The sequence below is a fragment of the Homalodisca vitripennis genome, chromosome X (genome assembly GCF_021130785.1).
Source record: "Homalodisca vitripennis isolate AUS2020 chromosome X, UT_GWSS_2.1, whole genome shotgun sequence".
NCBI lineage: Eukaryota > Metazoa > Arthropoda > Insecta > Hemiptera > Cicadellidae > Homalodisca > Homalodisca vitripennis.
This window is the reverse complement of record NC_060215.1, coordinates 101,571,440-101,589,934: the sequence shown is the minus strand read 5'-3', so window position 1 is coordinate 101,589,934 and position 18,495 is coordinate 101,571,440. Positions and strand designations below refer to the sequence as shown.

At 35.0% G+C, this 18,495-nt stretch overlaps 1 protein-coding gene across 1 annotated transcript in view; it reads left to right on the top strand.

Moving 5' to 3' along the window:
• Nucleotides 1-649: 649 nt before the first annotated feature.
• Nucleotides 650-18,495, top strand: part of LOC124369756 (microprocessor complex subunit DGCR8) — a 33,281-nt gene continuing 15,435 nt past the window's right edge. Inside the window, exons 1-2 of the mRNA XM_046827837.1 lie at nt 650-966; nt 14,130-14,179. The gene's annotated coding sequence lies outside the window, so the exon portion shown is untranslated. The remainder of the gene's footprint in view (nt 967-14,129; nt 14,180-18,495) is intronic.

Sequence of the window (18,495 nt, the reverse complement as noted above, 5' to 3'; positions counted from 1 at the left end):
TGATTCGACACTACAGGAATCGGTAGCGTAGATTGCTACAAGATTCTATACTAGTATTTCAGTCCTGTCAAAAATATCGCATAAGATTGAACAGTTACATTTAAGACATGTAATTGACACCATTATATAAAATTACAAAATATACAATGTAAAGATTAACCAACAGTAGGGTGTGCATTATATTGACCTTTTTTTATAAATTATTAAGTACAGCTTAATTTTATGGCGGAAAGTATATTCTTTTATAGAAAAAGAAACCAAAATTAAGAATTCTCTTAATCTATTAACATCTGACTACACTATTAACATCTATTAAAATCTAATAATCTATTAACAACTGAGTTACTAGATTATTGACTTAAAGTCACCAGTATATAGTAACTTACACATTTAACTAGACTTATTCAAATTTAAATTAAGAAAGAATTAAACTTAAATTTATTTGTCGATCTATCCATATTGAAGAGTTAATATTGTAATTACTTAACACATACATAGTATAAATAGCGAGGCATCATGATAGATAACCAAAGTTTGCATCTACGCAAATAGAGGGAAAAAATATTAGTTCAAATTCTTCAGCATCCACCATTGTCACAAACACCGGCACCACCTGATTTGATTCTGAGTCATACAGTGGTATGTGGTATGTGGACGTCGAGAGACACATAGACTGAGGTGGTGCTAACGACGAATTATTCTTTTGAAGTTTACAACTATAATATTATACATAAGACAATTCGTGTTCCTTTTTTTTCTTATGAATGATATTCATCTCCTTTTTATTACTTTAATAAATTGACTCTTAATTTCTTTGTGTTGTAAAAATATCAGTAGTTTCTGTAGGCCTAAGTTGTGCAGCTGTAGTGTGTTTTGTGTGGTGTAATTCTTGTACACATTCCTACAAATATTAATCTCCAAAACAAACAGTACATTATTTAAAAAAAAGAATTATGGTATTTGAAGGTAGGTGAACTCTAATTACCTAATTATTGTTTCTGTCTTTGCTATCTTGTTATAGGCTAAGTGGCCATATATGGTAATAGTGAAGTTACCATGACATAATTGGGAAATTATAAGATAAAAGGTCGACCTGGCAAATCATGAATTTGACGGTTATCAACGTATTCTGCTAATCCTCCTGAACAAAAAATATATATGGGTGCAAATGACAAATCTAACATGATTTTAGAGGGTATAGGCTATACATAAATAGTTAAGTTCTTAATGTTTTAATGTTCTGTTTGTGTGCTGTGTCTGGATATCTGTAAATATTGGTAATTGTCACATTAACGACCGGAGCGGCAAAATACGAGTTTAGAGTTGATTAACTTATTGGAATCGTTCTACAGAACAAAACAATATAAGGTTTGACGGGGGTGGAAATGAGAAATAGTGAAGTTTTAGAACGTCAAAAATGGAACAACTGTTCAAGCGCGGAGCAATATTTCCATGTTCTACATCCACATCGGGCATCACGTGACCTTTTGTGACCATGGTTCAATCTAGTGATGACGTCATCGGATGCAGCGCCATCTTTGCAAACGTAAATGAAAAATAATACTGAAATGAGCAGAATTTTGAACCAAATGAACAATGTTTTTCTTAAATTTCGAGCTACAAATTAATGAGTTGTTATCGAGTTGAGACGAGTGTCTCCGGCTGAACACCGAGGGTGCTGCCGAAGCCCGCGCTGATGTTAACGAAAGAAAAAACATCCCTCGAGATAGTACCTATCAGTAAAATATCAAATTCTAGAGGGCTGATCAGAAATATAAATTGAATTGTAATGGAAAGGCAATTATGTACCGTGTAAAAAACTTAATAAATCATGAATACCCCTAATATATGTATACGTATATAAGTGGACATTAACCCTAGAAGTGTGGAACCAGCATATTTTATGTCGGTTGTAATTTATGTGTGTTGTGCGGAACCAGCATATTGTATGTCGGTTCAGTTTTTCATTAAAAATAATTATTTATCTTTAAACAATCACCATGTTTTTGGTATCATTGAAATTGTGAGATTCCACTCTACAATTTTCATATAAACGTTTTTTTTTCTAACATCAATATTACGGTCGTGGTGAAATGTTTTCTGAAGACGTCATCATTTGAGTGGAATTTCGCGGGTGGCCGGGTCAAAGAAATACGTCATTTTCAACCAATCACAGCAAGTTACGTATTGCCTGCAAACGGTGCTGTCATATGTCAATAGACGCGGAATGAAATATTCTTTCTCCAGTGCAAACAGAAAGTCATTATAATGAATAGTTGATTTACTATGAATATTCTAAAAAGGGACAATTTTAAAGTTGTAAACCAGCATATTTTATGCTGGTTAGTACAATAACATTCACACAGTTATTTATTGTCAATAAAGAAAATAAAAAAAAACAGTGTAAAGTGAAAGAAACGATCTACCGGTACAATCTTTCAGCGGTAAATTTAGTTCAGTAGGTTTCCGGCAGTGCGAAACGAAAAAGATGAATCACGGCGTCGCATCAAGACCAACCCAACCCATCCCTGTCGGCCATTGTTGAACATTTTATTTCACCACGAGCTTATTTTTTTACCGATTTTCATAATTTAGGTCTCTATTTTTTCAGGTTAAAATACTCTACTGCATAAATGCATATGAAATGACAAAAACATTATAAAACAATGTTATTTTGAACTATACTATCTATTGTTTATATAGGCTATTCTCAACAATTTTACAATGCAAGGTTTTACAATATTTGACGCACAACATTTATTTTTTACTCAATTTCAAAAATTATTGAGTGTATTTCTTTCAAACATTATGTGCTAACATAATATAACAAGTAAAAAAAATGTTTTCATATTTTTTTTTACATTGCAAACCAGATTATTTTTTATGAGTAAATTCTTCAACGTGCGACTGTTAACAAAAAATGTCATAACTCAGTTCCTTCTCAAAGTATTTGAACATATATTATATTTTATTTTAGCCAAACAAACATACTTACTAAGGGTATATTCAAAAATTACATAAACATAAAGTATAAGTGAAAATTTGTAGCTTGTTTCTGAATTTTGTTACGAAATATTTTCATTTTTCAACAGATTTTTTTTTGTAAGCTTATAATAAAATAACAGTTTATTTTGTTGTTGTTTACTTTTAGTGTTTTCAAATAGCATGTATAATTTACAATAGAAAACTGTTTTTCATATAAATATATAGTCACATTTGGAGGTAAAAAAATGAAAAGCCCAAACCCTTGTACATTTTTGTACATTTTCGCTTTTGTAAAAAGAAAAATGGCAAAATTACAATTTTTGTTTAATAGAATTTTTTAATATATTTTTTAATTTGGCATAAAATTCTCTACATTTTATACATTTAACATTTTGACCTTACTGTAATATTTCAATACCTTACAGAGGTCCAAACTTGAAATTTTCATATAAAACTTTTTGCAATTTCTCATTATTTTCATAAAAGTATATACTAAACCAAAGAATATCAAAACATTTATTCCTATTTCAAATAGTACAACTTCTGAGAAGAAAAAAGATATATAACACTATATGTTTTCTTGATATTAAGTATTTTTTACGAATTTTTTAAAAAAACCTTGCAACACGTCAAAAATGGACTGACGTTTTATCTTTGGTAACATGGACACACTTCTAGGGTTAATAGAGAACACTTACCATTAGTGTGTTCCACAGAATGTACAGAAACTAAATAATCTCGTTTCGGTCGAAACGTAACCTCGTAACATGCCCGACAAAACACTCCGACACACCAATTCACTACGATTGGTTGAATTAGTGGATGGTTGATCCATGATTGTCACGCACTCACTCGATCCAAACTACAGTACACGATATCTATTGAAGCACTGACTTCTGCCCCGAAGCGTTCAGATAACAATACGTCATCAGTCCCAGCCGCAGATAATATTTACGACACACCAGTTCACTACAATTGGTCGAACTAGGTGATGGTTGATCCATGATTGTCACGCACTCACTCGATCCAACCTACAGTACACGTTATCTCTGACTTGCCTCGAGGTTGAATCATGGTCACAAAAGGTCACGTGATGTTATAATGTTATGGTAAATAAAAAACCGGTAATTGTGAAAGTAACGGTTGGAGCGGTAAAATACAAGTTTTGCGTTATTAAGTTATTGAAATCGTTCTAGTAAACAAAACAATATATAAGGTTTGACGGGGTGGAAATGAGAAATAAAGAAGTTGTAGAACATAAAAAATGGAACAACTGTTCACCACACGCCGAGCAATATTTCCATGGTGTACATCCACGTTTGGCGACGTGTAACCGTGATTCAACCTCGTGATGACATTATTGGATGTGGCGCCATCTTTAGAAACGTAAATGAAAAATAATACTGAAATGAGCAGAATTTTTACCCAAATGAACGATGTTTTTCTTAATTTCGAGTGACAAATTAATTAGTTGTTATCAGGTTGAGACGAGTGCGTCCGGCCATCAGCGCGGGCTGCGCCACCTGCCCCGTGCTGATGTCAATGAAAGAAAAACATCCTTCGAGATAGTACGTATCAGTAAAATATCAAATTCTAGAGTGGCATAATATAAATTGAAATATAATGCAAAGAAATTTATGTAAAGTGTAATTACAAAGTGTATTACAAAATTAAGGAGATGGCGTCCAAAAACAGAGATCTATCAATTTTGGTTAGGGATTTTGGTGATCCGGATTTGAAACGCCTGCTCAATCGACGTCGTACTATTCTGAGGAATCTTATAAACTGCCGTAAACGTTTACTAACATCTAGAGCAATTTCCGATAGCGACAACAAACAAAAGACAGTTTGGGAAATTATCAAACGTGAAACTAGAGACACGAAACCGCATGAAAATATTGCTTTGTTGAATGGAGGAGTTGTGGTTGATTCACCTGGGGAAGTTGCTAGCATATTTAATTCAGTCTTCTGTGATGTACAACCAATTGATGGCTTGCGTTTGGATAGTGGAGCCTGTTCACGAGGAAGAGTAATCCCTCAATCTTGCTTTTTTACGCCAATCACACCGGATGAGATAGAAAAAAGCATCATATCAATGAAAACCAAAAAGTTTTCGGGGGTTGATGAAATGTCCGCTTGGTTGTTGAAGCAATGTTACGGTTGTTTTATAAATCAAATGTGTATTCTGTTCAATGAATCAATTGCAGGTGGTGTTTTCCCAAATTGTTTCAAAATAGCTAAAGTTGTGCCAGTTTTTAAGAAAGGTGATCGGGAATGTGCGGACAACTACAGACCGGTGTCTCTCTTGCCTACTTTATCTAAGGTGCTGGAGAGATTTGTTTGTTCTCGTTTGACTGCCTTTTTACAGCGCCACAATGTACTGGTCCCAAATCAGTTTGGATTTAGACAGAATCATTCAACAGCTGACGCAGTGATTTCTCTTGTTGACCAAATTATTGACCACCTAGAAAAACGCCAGGCAGCCTTAGGAATCTTTTGCGACCTTTCAAAGGTGTTCGATCGTGTAGACCATAGCATATTGTGTTCTAAGCTGGAAGGTTATGGAGTTAGAGGCGTAGCTCTTTCATGGCTACAATCGTATTTGTCTCACAGGCAGCAGTTTGTTCAAGTTGGGTTTTCGAAATCAGGTTTGATTGAGAACAAGTATGGGGTGCCGCAGGGTTCCATTCTAGGCCCATTACTTTTTATCCTCTACATTAACGATATTCATGTGTGCAGGGGGGACGCCAATTTGGTACTTTACGCGGATGATGCTACGGTTCTTCTCGGTGGCTCGGATAGTGACGTGGATCTACGAGCATCTTCTTCCCTCGTAAATATTGACAGTTGGCTCTTGAAAAATAACCTAATGTTGAATTCTAAGAAAACCACATTTATTCAGTTTCTAACAAAAAATAAGCAACACACTCTGATTTATTGATTAACATAAATGAAACTTCATTAGAACCATCTAAATCTATGTGTTTCCTGGGTGTAACCATCGATAGTAGATTGCAGTGGTCTACTCATGTATCTGGGTTGTGTGGTAAACTGAGTCAAGTGTGTTTTGCATTACGAACTCTGAGTACTTTTATGGACAGAGATGGGTTGGTAACTGCTTACCACGGGTGTTTCGCTTCGTTGTTGGCGTATGGGATTGAGGTCTGGGGTAGAGCCTCTCCTGCAGAACATGCATTTTTGGTCCAAAAGAGAGCTGTACGGATCATATGCAGAGTCACAAATCTTCTTTCATGCTGTGGTTTATTTAGGAGTCTCAACATTCTAACAATGACATCCCTTTACACTTTTAGAGTTGTCATGTATGTGAGGAAGCATCTGTGTCAGTGGGAAGCACTCATGCCTACCCGAAGAGGCACGGCACTTTGCTTCGTACTCCCTCACATCGATTGTCCCTGCACGAGACTAGAGTGATGCACGCTGGTGTAATTTTTTATAATGCTCTCTCTCAAAATTTGAAGGAGGTTTGTGAACTGACAATTTTTAAAAGGAACCTGAGGAGATATTTAACCCTTTGAGTGCCGCAGCGTCTACATAGTAGATGTTGTGAAATGTGGATAAATTGCCGGCATCTACCCAGTAGACGATTTTTATTTAATTAATATCACATATAATTCATTTTTGTTTTGACAAATAACTTATTTCACGGCAATCTACAAGTTTCGAACTATCAATTGTGATTGATTTTTATTGTTCACCGCCCCCCCTTGTAGTTATTTTGTCATCAGAAAAAAACAGATGACGCAATAGTTGGTCAGCTGCTACTTGTTGCCATTAACTACACAGTTTCGTTCATTGTGTGTTTACATTGTGCTAGTTTCGTGTGTTTATGCTGAAAACTGTTGTTATTACTATTCTGCAATTGTGTTCAGTAAAACTTACAATGCATTTACAAACTTCTTTTTCCGTGTTTAGTGACATATATTTTATTGTTGGATTGGTGATGAACTAAAACGCAAGTTCCAATCAAACTATTGATTTTAGGTGAAGTAAGGTTATAGAAGTAAGGTTATATTGTAGGCCTGTGTATATTTTTTATATACTTTTTATATAATTAGTATTTTACAGTCGTCATTGAGTGAAATAGGGTAGTTATAATATTGTTTCTAAACTTTTAACAAACTTGAACAAAAATTGCTTTTTGTTGTATTTTGTATATATTGCAGTATCTGGTTAAATATTACTGTAACACACCATATTATGCATGATTTTTGTTCAGTTTTTCATGCTCTTTCATATGGTATAGCTAAAAAAAATTTAAAAAAATATTGTATAAATAAAATTTTAGTTCAAACTTGAAATTTATTTTTTTTCATTTTTTAGTTTTTTGTTATAACCTATATTCTTTTTGTGTAAATAAAAATAAAATTATAATATTATATGGAAAAAAATACCTTGTTTTATATTTATAACACACAAACCAAAAAAAAAATTATTCAAATCGGTTGAATAGTTTTTTTAATATAGTTTTTTCCCCACACGCTTGCAAAACAGAAGGCAATGCTCCGGCAATTTATGCGTATGACTTGGGAAATATGCTGTGGCACTCAAAGGGTTAATAGTAAAGGAATTTTAGTGTAAATGAATTCCTCTCTGACAGTGAGTTTTAAATTTTAATTTTAATAATTGTTTTTGTGTGCTTATTTCTTTCTTTTGACTACTATTCAATTTGATTTTGTTGATAGCACTTTTATACTTAAGTTTAGATTTATACTATATTGACAATTGCGATGTACTTCTGTGTACCTTATGCAATAAAAAGAATTGAATTGAATAAACGTAATAAATCGTGAAAAACCATAATATTAATATATAAAACATTAATAGAGAACACTTACCATTAGTGTGTTGGTGATAAGAGCTGAGCGGCAGCAACAAAAAAGTGATGGAGCCTGTAATGTGGGTGGTGTATTTGGCCTTGAAAAGAAATTCTGCCAGGTACCCTACAAAATGGTCACCCCAGACAACATAATGAGGGATGTTTGCCCTGACTTCTCGCCAGTGTCTTTCAATGTTGTTTGTATGTGCACCGGTATCAGGGTAAAAAATTATTAGAATGATCGGAGAAGTGTCTGAATCCCTCATCACTGAGACAGTTTTAGGCCTTCCAACAGTTGCTAACAAATTTCATACCTGGCAGAATCCATTCTTTAATTACATCAAGCAGGATGTCCCTGTCACGTTGTTCAACAGGAACAAGGAAGGAATCTCTGCCCTGCCTTTTGATTCCCCCAAAACCCCACTGTCCGTGAAATCTTCTGCCGCGTTTGTAATTTCTCCTTCCAGATTTGGCCTCATCAATTTCAACGATTGTCAGAGGATCGCCATTTTTCTTCAACGTAATTGAAATGTGTTGGAAATACACTTCGCGGCAGAAAGAATACCAGTCCACCACAGAATGTGCAGAAACACCAAACTCCAACAAAATATAGCGTTGTCTCAGTGGCTTCAAATGCAACAACATGGTCACCAAACCAAAATTTGTCTCTATGTCTTTTTGCTTTCTTTAAAAAAATGAACACTCCCGGGCCGATTTTGTAAAATTACAACATTTATAACTTTTTTTTTTACTACGTTTACGAATTTTTTCTGTTGCAACGAAAGATAAAAGTCTCCTGTTTTAAAAACAACTTAAAGGGTACACTAAAAGAAAATACCACATGAAAAACTAACAGTCTGAATCATGTTGTGAACACAAACTATTTCCTCCTGGGGCACATGAAACAAGGAAAGTGAATTCAATTACTGACGTTAAAGAAGAGAAATAAAATATAGTAGAACCCCTCCTATCTCACCTTGGCATAAGTTATTCATCAGGATAACCAACCTAAAGTCTGACCTTCTACTTGTTTCCGATAGCAGGCGATATTGTTAAGCATGTCTGTACTTTTCGGATTTTCGTCAATTAGTTACTGTATACAGTATGTATATACAGAGTGTCCCACGAAGAGGTTTAAATGTTTGATTTTATATTACTTTCCCTTTTATGCACTAAACATTTTCAAACTCTACACAATTCATTAAATAAGTTTTTAAAATATTCTGTAAAAATTTCAGATCTCTAGCAATTGATGAAACAAAATGGTGACATATCAAAACTTTTACTATTTTGCTTTTAATTAATTTCTTGAATTACCTGATTTAATTACTGCGTTGCAGTTTTAAGGAACAGATGTTTAATAATGCTCATTGTTGAAAACAGCTGTTTGATTGAAGAATATTACTTGTGCTATAAAAACATAACCTAACCTCCTCCATTACAGTTTTACATATTGAAGTTTGAGAAATGGCTTTTAATGTTGAACAAAAAGTGAAGTATTGTGCATGAGCTATTGCTTTTGACAACATTACAGAAGCAATTAGACAATTTCAGATTGCCTATCCAGGAGTTGAACCACCTAGCAATCCAACAATAACTAAGTGTAAAAATATTTTGTTAGAAACTGGAAGTGTCGTAAAAAAAGTACTCTAGAGGATCAAACGAGGAAAGAGAAGTACTAGTATGCACATCAGTGCTCCGCTCTACAGGTAAACCGAAATCACTAAGGAAGGTTGAACTTAAACTGGTGTTCCAAACTCTTCAGTACAGAGAATAATTGAGAAAAACAAAATTAAATTTTACAAAAGTCACCTAGTCCGTAATCTTCTTGAAGATGATCTGGACAGGAGACTGGAATTTTGTTCTTGTATCATTGAGTTTCATGACCTAGATTCTAATTAACATACTCAAATTGTTTTTTTAGAGTCCACTTTTTACCCTAATGGTGCTGTAAAAGGGCATAATTGTAATTATAACAACACCATTAATCCACACATTCTTGAACAGACTCTTCTCAAATCAAAAAGAATTAATGTTTGGGCAGCTGTCAGTTGTAATGGGATGCTATCTTACTACATTTCAGACAGTACAATGACTGGGAATAGGTAGGAATAGGTTTTAAATGAACAAGTCTTGCCCCATTTTACGGTTCCAGAAATGGATCAAGCAATCATCCAACAAGATGGTGCTCCTCTTGTTCCTCCTTTTTTTTCAGGAAGATGAGCAAAATACGTTGATAACGTCAAATTCGTGATTTGCCGGGTCAGCCTTTAACCTAATAGATACAAAAAAAAAAACAATCTAGGATATGTGTATTTATAAAATATAACAAACAAAACAGTATAACATTTACTTACTTTTTACTGTTTTGAATGATAAACGTGTTGAACACAAATAAAACATGTGCGTAACCACTGTAATTGTTGGCATTACAGATCTGCAGTATTAGTGTGAGTAAAATATAATTCAGTGGTAACCTATTACCGAGATACTGTTACAGTCACAGTTAGGCTGAATGATTTGTTGTCATAATGATTTTTTGGTTTTGGGTTACACAGTAATCAGTAACAGCCAAGGCCATCTCGTGCAAGCAATGAGACCTAGGAATGGAAATATTACACTATGCAATATAATTAGGTTTAGATTAGGTTACCCTTAATATGTTACTAGTAGTACCAAAGTTAAAAATAACCTTTACAAGCTCTTACTTAATCTGAGCTTGAATTTGGTACTATCTCGAGAGATGTTTTTCTTTTCCGAAAGCAGTGCAACACCGAAGCCCACACTGATGGTTAGAAGCATTCCGATCTGTACTTTCCCGATTTTTGATCATGTCCAAAATCTTACAACATGATCTGACGTTGAGATGTTGGACGATCTGGGATGTGGTCTAAGGTTGAGAAAATACCAATCAGAAATGCCCCTGGCATCAGTATGAGCCTTGGTGGCGCTGAATCCACACTTCTGTTGAAATAAGAAAAATATCCCTCAAGATAGTACCCACATTCAAGCAAAGATCATGTGAGCGCTTATTAAGGTTATCTTTAAATTTTTATTTTTATATTACGTATGTATGTATAGTCTAATAACAAATAGTAGATTGGGTACTTTGTAGTACCCATGTATAGTAAACATTGGAATTAATCCGTTTATAAATATATTAGTTTATCAGTCTATGTTAAATTGTAGTGATTTAAAAAAATTTTGAATACTAAGATGTTATAGGAACATAATAACACTTTATTTTGTAATAGTTATTGACAAACAACCGTATTTCCCGTCTGTAGAGTCCATTACTCAAATACCATACACATGATTTAACTTGGTTTCAATTGATTTGGAACAATAATGTCAAACTGAGTTACGTTATAGACTTTAAAGATTATGTTATATTGAAGCTATATTTCTATATGTTAAAGAAATATATACATTTTAGATTATAGAAAATAATACAACTTTGTTTGTATAAAATTTGAGCAGCATCTAGTACTTATAATAATTACTTAACAGGTCTGAAATACCATTATTTGTTAATAACCTATTACAAAATAATGTGTAGAGGTATTACGTTCCAGTAACCTGTTACCGTAGTAACATGTTACCAGCTGTTACTGAATTGATATTACTAAGTTTTAAGTGAACTGAGGCTAAAACTACATGTGTGGGTCTATTTACACTTAGTATACAAAAATGTTTTAAATCTTTTTCTAGCCAATTCATACTATTTGTCAACATTTCACTTAAAGTAAGAAAATAAGTGTTTAGAGGAGTAGTACAATAGATATAAAAGGGAGGAAAGCCTAAATAATAATTGAAATTACATTGGAATTGTCCCTGGCCATCAGTGTGGGCTTCGGTGGCGCCACCCTGCACTTTTAGCAAAAAAAGAAAAACATACTTGAGATAGTACTTCAATTGAAGTTCAGGTCACGTGAGAAAGCCTAAATCAAAGTGACCCTGCCCACCGGTGCGGGCTTGGACACCACCTTGCATTTCTGGCAAAAAAAGAAAAATATCCTCGAGATAGTACTGAAATTCGTGCTCAGAGCACATGTGAGCTCTTTTTTTTGTTTCGACCATACCCAAAGTTCGTTCAATGCGATCTGATATTAGGAAAGTGGTCTACCTAGTGAAAAGTAATACAATTTCAAACATAATTAACTCTTTCTGTACGGGAGAAAATTTTTCAATTCATTGTGAGAAATACTTAAATTTGTCCTAAAGAAGGCCTGAATAATACTGGGCCTATTTTTAGACCTGTATGTACCATTGTACAAATTGGCCCGTAAAATCTTTATTTTCGGATATAAATTAACTATTTTTTTATAAAAATCATTCAGTACACATGTTTCCACAACATCTCAAAAAGTGTGTTTTTCGGAGTTTCTGAGGTTGGGCAGTTGATTTCCATAAAATAATAGAGAAAACCATTCTTTCAAAGCCATAATATAAAAAATATAAAAATGTGATACCTTGGTATTGCTTATTTACATATATGATAACTGTATACAAATTTGCCTTACGTTGAATTGTTCACAAAGTTTTAACACTTGTGGTTCAGAAAACATAGTGTGCAGACTCCTTTTTTACCAGTAATGCATCGCTATGTACTTTTTTTTTTTCCTTTTGCCTCCAGCACTTGTAGCACAACAAACTGACCAGGGGTGCCAAAATGAAAAGGTAGTGCCGATGGCCGAGCGGTCTAAGTCGTTGGACTTTGGGTCTGAGTTAGAGTTAAGTTTTCTACCCAAAGGTAGTTATAAATACCATTTTTGACTTGCTACGGTATCTCCACCACCCACTGTTTTAGGTGTCGCTGCAGCCCTACCAGTCATATTTGGTAAATTTTGTTCAGTTCTTACTGTTAGCCACTCCTGAGATAAATTTTCAACTACTGATAAAAAGTCCATTCTGTCTATCACTACTTTCTTTGTACAATATTTATCAATTTATCATCATTCTACCAAAACCAGCATCATTATGTGTGGTGTAGACTTTGTTTAGTAAACCACACATAGCTAATAATGTTGTAACTACATAAAAACCAAGGCTGTTTCTTCTTGCAGGATCTTCAACTTCATTTGTAGAAGCTCCCTTATATAAAAAATTAAAAAAAAAACATTAACAATAATGAGTTACGAAATCGAAAATGGACCACAATTTTACCTCCCTATAATGATGCTTTTTGATTAAGTATTGTAGAAGCTGTGTGTGATTTTTCTTTGCAGTCATGCTCTTTTATATAAAAATAAATTTGTTTTGATTGAACAAATGCCTCGATGTTCTATTAAAGTGATTGACTAATTGCTGAAATCGAGTAAAGGGGTTAAAGTTGGGTTGACCTGGTTTTGGAATGTCCTGTATGTCAACCATGTGAATAAATGTTAAACTTTGACTGGGCTGTGCGTTCCAATAATGGGATAGCCTGGGTTTTTTATTTATACACGGATGTTGAGTAAAAAGGCAATGAACGCATGCATTTCGTTGACAGTAACTTTTTCCAGTTCCTCAGGACACTGTTTGTATCTAGCCTGTTATTATTTACCTTTGTAAACTGTTAAGGACCTACAGTTCTTAGGTGTGCAGTGTCTGGCTGTACCATATCCATTAAACTTAAAGTACGTACAATTTCAGGGTTATCTTCCTCAGTAACTTTATTCCACTGAATGGTATCAGATTACCTGACATTATTCACATTGTCATTGTCCGATCTACAGTTAGGTGGGCAACCCACAGTACGAGGTGTAGCTCTAGTCCTAGTAGTTTGCTGAGTCATCGTGCCTGGGCCAACACTGTCATTATCATTGTCAAAACTAAATAGCCTTGGTCTTTTCACTTTACTATTTTTGTGAAGGTTTAGATTTTTTGTTTTCTGAGTTACATTTGTTATCATTACAGCATCAGAAAAATTAATATATAATTGCCATATATTCTTCTGAGCCTGTAGACTCACCTTTTTTCTTAACAGCTTTATTGAAATTATTCCAGCTGTCCTTTTCACTTTGTGTCCCAGTGGTATACTTCCTATGATAGCCTTGAGTGTGACAGTTACATAGGAGCTTATAACTCCACTGATACTACTAATACATAGCATCCTTTGAAATCTGCAAATATACATGTAATCTGCAATCTGATCTCTCCCAGGAGAGGACCAACAAAGGGACTTATCCTGTACTTATACAGGAGACACTGTTGAAAAGGTCTTTTATCTCTTGAATGGAAGAAGCTAGAATTAGAATATGGACATTGAACTTATCCTGTATTTCTTAATTGATTCATGTACTTAATAAGTTCTGTTTTGTTTCAGAAATGGGCGTATTTTTTGAAATTGTCAAGTTATCAGAGGAGAGATTGGATGTAAGTATTTACTTTGTACTCCACCTTAAGATACTCATACTGATGTTTGATAAACCTATATTTATTTTATAATAAAATATATGACATCTCAAAGATTTTGAGTTTTAGTTAAAGATATTATTTAAATTGTGATTTGTGATTATGGGGGATTATAAACTCCTAAATTCTAATGACAACTGGACTACTGTATAAATTTGGATCCTACATAGGTAAAACCGTCTTATTTTTCAAGGAATATTTTAAGTTCAATGCATGCTGATAATGATAAGTACTAGTGTGAATCTTTTATAAACAAGATATTGGTTACTTCGTCTGTCTAGGAAATCTTAAGGAAACTAACCCTAACAACTTTGACCATGTAAAATTTGTTAATTATTTATATTAATAAGATAATATGTAAAATAATAACAAAATACAAATATTTGCTTATTAGTAGCATATCAATATAAATTTCTGTGACTGTAATGTTCACAGCAAATGATGTAACATGGAAAATATGAACATTAAAATAATTGCTGTTCCGTAATGGGTCAACTTTTGAGATAAAGTTTTCAGTAAAGTTTAAGCACAAAATAACCTCTAATTTCAAAAACAACTTCCATCCATGCTTATACTTAAACTTTTCTTCTAACCTCCACAGGACCCTCCTCCCTGGACAGAGTATGAATGTACAGTACATGAAAAATAGTATTTAACAACCTAACAATAACAACAAAATTCCAATCTCATATCTCCCTTCATTCGGAGATAAATTATGTCTCTAGACTTTTCAACACTCCTATATAAGCTTAAAACAAATTTTTTGGTGATTTTTTATCATAAATTTTACCAGTTTTGTACAACTGACTGGTGGCCTATTGTAAAATACTTAAAGACTCGAAGGTTTCGGTTTTTCTGTAATAATTAAGTATTAAATCAAGCATTAGCCACAAAACACTAAATATTCAGGTCTCCAGAGTGCCAAAGATGCCTAAGCGATTTTTAGCTAACAGAAGACAGTAAAAGAAGTATTTTCCAATGTTGTATTGTTCATCGCATAGCATCGATCATCTCTAAGTAAACTGACTGTTTAAAGATGTTTTATCAGAATATCCGGATCCTGTGATTAGGCCCATTCACCAAAAAGATAATACCATAGAAAGAAGATCAGATGCAAATTTTGGCTAAATATCAGCCCTTTCATTTCCTTGATTCTTCTTGTGCCATGGAATAAGCAAACAGCATTGTTTTTTTTAGTTCTTGTGCTTACATAGCCGGTGTTGTGACTTTAATTAGGTTTTCTGGCCCATACCTTGTCAAAACATAGTAAAATGATTAAACTAATACTGATTCTGATTCCATTTAACGCCTTTTTACTGAAGTTGACACTCTACTACAAAGCTGAAAACCTCAGAAGATAGTAATTTTGTTGATCCTACCAAAAGAGGAAACCCCTAGTAACAATCCCAAATAAGTTTGGAGGTAAACATGCAGAAGTCCAATGCCTTTAAAGGTGCTGGGCAATCAGTGAAAATGTCCATTGCCTTATCCCTTTACAGCAGATGAAAATTCCCATAAGCACACACACCATAATAGCAGTGATGTCTACTTGGAAAATGTAAAGCAAAATCCCTAAAGCTACGTTTTCCTAGACGCGCATTATACAACGCTGCGTATTTTCCTGCGCCGCGCATCTAAATGCGTTGTCGACATTCTGTGATCGCGGGAATTAAGTGTCTTCCTAGACGCGCAACATCGGGGCGCAGTGCAGCAGTCTGGTCCCAACCTCAAGTCATGTCGGACTATATACATGTGCGTGCCGCAGCTTTACTTCTTCTTCAAGAAGCCGCTATAGACATGGAAGTAGACTGTGCAGTTTTACATACGTTAATACCTAGCAGAGAATCATGCAGAGAAATGTTCAAAGAAAGAGATCACGAGGGAGCTTACACTATTTTAGTTAAAAGACATTTGCTTACTGATGACGTTCAATTTAAAGAATATTTTAGACTTACGCGTGGACAGTTTTCACACATTACTGACCTCATACGTGAAGATGTAACCGTGTAGCCTTCTAATCGTGTGAAAAATCCCTCAACTGCTGAGGTGAAACTTGCCGTCACATTGAGGTAGGTGAAACAGGTTGTTAACAAACACACATTTTTTTCAAAAGGGTGTATTTATTACAAATTCTGGATACAACTTCTCATATACATACAAAAATCAAAATACATTTAAACTTTATAGCTGTGTCAACCAAGAATCGTCAGTTTCCTCTCCCCAGGTTGTTGATGTGTGAGATGAATACGCAGAAGTTGGACGGGAAGTATGAGGGGTCTGTGTAAACGATTGATCACAGAAAGACAAATTACTTAGTTCTATTTTAATAATTTCTTTTGTCCATCCATTCTTTCTTTTAACATATTCACAAGTGTAGTTTGGTTTTTAAGTCTTCTTGCCCACTTCTTGTGAAGACTTTTTCACCTGTTGTTGGGGCGGAGGTAGAGCTGTTTCATCCAACTCAAAAGTCTGTCCAGCTTCCAAATCTTCATCTGGTCCACCATCACTTTCCCCTCCAGATGTAGTGTGACTGATAGGTACTACATCTTCATTATCAGTAGCAGTGATTGACTCCGCAATTGTATTATCAGTAGCATCTGCGTTCGTCAATCCCCTGAAAATTACCGACGCGACGTTTAGAATATTGCATTATTGCCGATTTAACACTGGACGCGATGGTCTCCATGGTGTTGCGCGGCGCAATGAAGGTGACTGACTGCTCTCGGAGCAGTGGTGTGGCGTCGTTGCGCGGCGCCGTATATCGCGCCGACGCAGTGACGCGCCTAGGAAAACAATTCCACTTGATTCTGTACAAACCAGTGTTTGGTTACGCGACGCAGTTAGATGCGCGGCGCAGGATAATACGCGGCGCTGTATAATGCGCGTCTAGGAAAACGTAGCTTTAGGGACTACCATTTCCTTGTATAGCCAGATCCTTATAATTCCAAAACTTGTGCTATGTTTTGTTTTAGAACCAGACTACAGCTCCTAATGTAAAGACAGATTTGATCACAGAAACATACAGCCAATGTAAAACCCTTGGTTTGAGTCCCCAAAACTTGCCTATTACATGTTTTATCTTCTTCTCCTTCTAAGGGGCGGCCTATTGTCATGCACTTAAGCTTCAAGGGCCTTTTGCGCACTCCAAAAGTGAACCATGATGCCAACCAGTCTACAGTTTCAGCAGTTCTGCCAAAAACTGCTAAAAACAACTGATCCACTCTTGTCCAGACTACCAAAATACCTCCTTGTGGATAGATCTTAACTGAAGCAATAAGCTCTATAGAGTATGAGAGTATGATATAGTAGCCTACACACCTGAGTCTTTGTGCTCTGCTTAATTATCTAAATGTGTGTCACCCTTAGGGTGTTTACTGGTTTAAAATAAGACAACATAGTGCACACATCTGCCTATCAATTGATTTTAATTAATAAAAAAATGTCACCTGTCAGGACGCGTAGACACAGTGGAGCAGGATCGAAGGACAAACAACCTGCCCAGTAAGCTGTGTCAGACTCAGCCTTGCCACTATAACTGCTGTCCAGGCTGCTTTATCAGACGACAGTGTTGATGCACACATTGGCCATCTTGTGGCGATTCAGATCTCGGAGATGGTGTCTGCCACTCTCAATGCCACTTACACAATAAGTGACAGAAATAAAAATATTAAAGGCTTGGCAGGACTTAAGCATCAGCAGTCACTTATAAATCAGGGTTGGGCTCATAGGGCTGACAGGTTCGAACAGTACCAGTGGTGAGACAACTTGCGGGTTTTTGGCATGAAAGAAGAACAAGGAAAGTACATGGATGAGATGCTGGTGAAATTGCCTTTGAAGGTGATTGTCGATTAACTGTTTGTAGGCTAGAAAATAATCTCAGAATACCAAAAAATACTGTTTGAGAAATTTTGAATAAGATTTTGAGATTGACTCGAGTGTGTGTGAAATTTCTTCAGGAATTGTCACAACCAAGAAGAAAAACCTTCACTGTGAAATCCTTCTGGACGATTTGAAAATGGTCAGATATGAAGGAAATGTCCTTAAGAAAATTATTACTGGTGATGGATGAGTTTACGGTTATAATCAAAACTTCATTTTCAACAGTACACAAATGCGACGAACAAAAAAAACACATTAGACACGCTGTGCACAACCAAAGGTATTCAGCCAGAAACTACAGTATTCAGGTAGTTTGTGGGGCACTACTAGTTACACTGATACCCCTCAGAGGCCACTCGGACGCAAAGATATAAACGCAGGACAGGAACTTTTCTGAC